The sequence below is a fragment of the Rhinopithecus bieti genome, unplaced genomic scaffold, assembly GCF_001698545.2.
Source record: "Rhinopithecus bieti isolate Rb0 unplaced genomic scaffold, ASM169854v2 scaffold_6380, whole genome shotgun sequence".
Lineage (NCBI taxonomy): Eukaryota > Metazoa > Chordata > Mammalia > Primates > Cercopithecidae > Rhinopithecus > Rhinopithecus bieti.
Genome location: NW_016806642.1, coordinates 7,784,008 through 7,788,703, shown reverse-complemented (window position 1 = coordinate 7,788,703; position 4,696 = coordinate 7,784,008).

Below are 4,696 nucleotides of genomic sequence, written 5' to 3'. Positions count from 1 at the left end.
CAAAAAAAAAAAAAAAAAAAAAAAGGATGAATGACCCTTGTCTTTTCTTGTCTTTTCTTTTCTTACACATAAGACCACATCTGATGGGGTTAGTGGTTATGCCTCCGTTATCTATAACTAGATGTATTTTTACACTCAAACCTTGGTGTGATTCTGCTTTAATGTAACTTCTGAGTAACTTTGATGTGGTTTTGCATGTACTGAACCTCCTCCACCTGTATGTAAGCAGTGGGTTATAATACTGTGTCAGACCAGTCTGACAGCACCTCTCAGAGGGACTGTTCCTGCTCTTCTGTAGGCCTCTGTCTGCAATCCTCAATATAACTGTTTTTGTTTTGTTTTTTTGAGACAGAGTCTGTATCACCCAGGCTGGAGTATAGTGGCATGATCTAGCTCACTGCAACAACCTCCTCCTCCCAGGTTCAAGCAATTCTCTTGCCTCAGCCTCCTGAGTAGCTGGGATTATAGGCGCCCGCTAACACGTCTGACTAATTTTTGTATATATATATTTTTTCAGTAGAGACGGGGTTTCGCCATGTTGGCCAGGCTGGTCTTGAACACCTGACCTCTGTTGATCTACCTGCCTCGGCCTCCCAAAGCACTGGGGTTACAGGTGTGAGCCACCGCACCCGGCCAAAATTTTATAACTTTATTTTTTTAAAGACAAGTAGAGATAGGGTCTCACTCTGTCCCCCATGCTGTGGTGTGTAGTGGCAACCATAGCTTGCTGCAGCCTCCAACTCCTGGGCTCAAGGGATCCTCCTGAGTAGCTGGAACTATAAGCATGCACCACGAAACTGGGCTTTTCTTTTTTTTTAATCCATTTTTTGTAGAGACAGGGTCTTGATATGTTGCCCAGGCGGGTCTCAATATGTTGCCCAGGCTGATCTCAAACTCCTGGCCTCAAGCAATCTTCCTGCTTTGACCTCCCAAAGGCCTCGGATTTCAGGCATGAGCCACTGTGTCCCACTCCCCAAGACTTCTGAATGAAACGAACTTTAATTCTTTAAAAGCTTGATTTTTTTCTTTAGTTGACAAATTCATTGTCTTTGGATTATCTCTCCCTGTTGTAGTTTTAGGTTGACAAGAGCTTGTACTTTTAAAAATTCATCTTTCTTCATCATTCTATGACTAAGACAATCTTGGGCTGGGCATGGTGTCTCACAGCTGTAATCTCAGCACCTTGAGAGGCTGAGGTTGGAGGATCACTTGAGCCCAGCAGTTCAAGTCTGGGCAACAGAGTGAGACCGCATCTCTTTTTTTTTTTTTAAGACACTCTTTGTTTTTTGTTGTTGTTGTTGTTGTTGTTGTTGTTGTTGTTGTTGTTGTTTTGAGATGGAGTCTCACTGTGTCACCCAGGCTGGAGTGCAGTGGTATGATCTTGGCTCCCTGCAACCTCTGCCTCCCTGGGTTCAAGCGATTCTCCTGCCTCAGCCTCCTGAGTAGCTGGGATTACTGATGTGTGCCACTACGCTCTGCTAATTTTTGTATTTTTAGTAGAGACAGGGTTTTGCCATGTTGGTCAGGCTGGTCTCGAACTCCTGACCTTGTGATCTGCCCGCCTTAGCCTCCCAAAGTGTTGGGATTACAGGCGTGAGCCACCGTGCTTGGCCAAAAAAAGTCACTCTTGAGGATTCTCAGAGATAAGTGTTTTGTGGTACAGCTAAACCTTGTTTAAAAATTTATTGGATAAATTTTTAAAAATTTAAATTCCAAGTGAGAGCCAAAAAAAAAAGTTCACATTAAATTAAGAGACCAAGTATAGTGGCTCACACCTGTAATCCCAGCACTTTGGGAGGCCAAGGCACTTTGGGAGCCCTTAGAGCCCAGGAGTTTGAGACCAGCCTGGACAACATAGAGAAGCCTTGTCTCTAAATATAAAAAAATTTTAAAATTAGCTGGGCATGGTGGTGCATGTTTTTAGTCCCAGCTTCTCAGGAGACTAACATGGGGGAATGGCTTGGGCCCAGGAGTTCAAAGCTGCAGTGAGCTACGATCTCACCACTGCTCTCCAGCATGGACAACAGAGTGGGACCCTGTCTCCATTTTTTAATTATTTTTATTTTTTTATTTGAGTTGGAGTCTTGCTCTGTCGTCGAGGCAGGAGTGCAATGGTGAGATCTCAGCTCACTGCAACCTCTGCCTCTCGGGTTCAAGCGATTCTCCTGCCTCAGCCTCCTGAGTAGCTGGGACTACAGGTGTGTGCCACCACGCCCGGGTAATTATTGTATTTTTAGTGGGGTTTCCCCATGTTGATCAGGCTGGTCTCAAACTCCTGACCTCAGGTGATCCACCTGCCTCAGCCTCCCAAAGTGCTGGGATTACAGTCGTGAGTCACCACACCTGGCCTGAAAAAATTAATTAGTTAATTAACAACACAAAGGAAGACAGGTGGTTGGTGAGGTAAAATTAATTAACAGCACAGAAATGTAGAGAAAATCAGGTTAAAACTGATAGAGATGATGTTTCCTGGGGTGGTCAGGGAGGCAGCTTCTCAGAAGGGGTGAGACTTGAGTCTAGCTCTAGAGGGAGGGTAGGGCTTACAGAACATTCCAGGCAGGGGAAAGAGGGTAAGAAACCAACAGAAAAGCCATTGGTGATCCATGGATATGGAATAGATAAATTTGCTCAGAGTAAGATCCTCCAGAGGTAAAGTGCAGATTAGGTTGAAGAGTCAGCAAGAAGGGGCCAGGTGCAGTAGTTCACGCCTGTAATCCCAGCACTTTGGGGAGGCCAAGGCAGGCAGATTACCTGAGGTCAGGAATTCTTAGACCAGCCTGGCCCACATGGTGAAACCCCGTCTGTACTAAAAATACAAAAAATAACCAGGTGGGGTGGCGGGCACCTGTAATCCCAGCTACTCAGGAGGCTGAGGCAGGAGAATCACTTGAACCTGGGAGGCGGAGGTTGCAGTGAGCTGAGATCGTGCCATCGCACTCTAGCCTGGAGGACAAGAGCGAGACTTTGTCTCAAAAAAAAAAAAAAAAAAAAAGTCAGCAAGAAAGGGAGAGTTTAAAGGGCCTTGAATAGCAAGAAAAGGAGTTTGGACTTGGTTTCATGGTCAATTTAAAATTATATAACTTTTTGAAAAAAGGGGAATATGTTCACAACATCATTTAATATTAAAGTAAGAAGAGGCAGGCTGGGTGTGGTGGCTCATGCCTGTTATCCCAGCACTTTGGGTGGCCGAGGTGGGTGGATCACCTGAGGTCAGGAGTTTGACACTAGCCTGGCCAACATGGTGAAACCCATTTCTACTAAAAATACAAAAATTAGCTGGGTGTGGTGGCGGGTGCCTGTAATGTAGGCTACTCAGGAAGCTGAGGCAGGAGAATTGCTGGAACCTGGGAGGCGGAGGTTGCAGTTGCACTCCAGCCAGAGCGGACAACAGCAAGACCCCATCTCAACAAACAAATAAATAAATAAATAAATAAATAAATAAATAAATAAATAAATAAGCAAGCAAGCCAGGCATGATGGTGCATGCCTGTAGTCCCAGCAACTCAGGAGGCTGCAGTGGGAGGATTGCTTGAGCCTAGGAATTTGAGGCTGCCATGATTGCACCACTGTGCACCAGCCTGGGTGACAGAGTGAGACCTTGTCTCAAAAAAAAAAAAATTAATTAATTACATAAATACATAAAAAATAAAGAAGAGGCCAGGCATGGTGGCTCATGCCTGTAATCCCAGCACTTTGGGAGGCTGAGGCAGGAGGATGGTTTGAGGCCAGGAGTTTGAGAGTAGCTTGGGCAACATAGTGAGACCCTCTCTCTACAGTAAATAAATAAATAAATAAAGAAGAGGCTCAATAGCCAGATGTGGTGGTGTGTGCCTGTATTCTCAGCTTTTCAAGAAGGATATTAGGTAGGAGGATTGCTTGAGCTCAGGAGTTTGAGGCCAGCCTAGGTAACATTAGTGAGATTCAATTTCAATTTTAAAATAAATAAAAAAATAAAATAAAAGAAGATACCAATATTTACAAGGTGATTCTTTGAGATAATTGGTCTCCACCTTTCTTTTTTTTCCTATTTAATTTTTATTATAGGTTCAGGGCTACATGCACAGGTTTGTAGGCCAGGCGCGGTGGCTCACGCCTGTAATTCCAGCACTTTGGGAGGCTGAGGCGGCTGGATCACGAGGTCAGGAGTTTGAGACCAGCCTGGCCAATGTGATGAAACCCCATGTCTACTAAAAATACAAAAAATTAGCCGGGTGTGGTGGCTGGCACCTGTAATCTCAGCTACTCGGGAGGCTGAGGCAGGAGAATGGCTTGAACAGGGAGGCAGAGGTTGCAGTGAGCTGAGACTGCACCACTGCACTCCAGCCTGGGCAACAGAGCGAGACTCTGTCTCAAAACGACAACAACAAAACCAGGTTTGTTACATAGGCAAGTTGTGTGCCATGGGGGTTTGATATACAGATTTCATTACCCAGGTAATAAGGATAGTACCTGACAGGTAGTTTTTCGATCCTCTCCCTTTTCCCACCTGATTTCCAACTTTCTTTATTTTGCCCCTCTGACTTGGAAAGCCTTTCCTTTTCCATTTTACCTAAATTAATCTGACTCTGGTTAAGATCTGTTTAAGTTCTAACCCAGGCTTTCAAAAAACATAATAGATCTCTTCATTTTCTGAGGTCTGGCTTCCATTTGGTAATTTGCCTAACATTATTTCCCTCAGTAGTTTGTTAATTCCTAA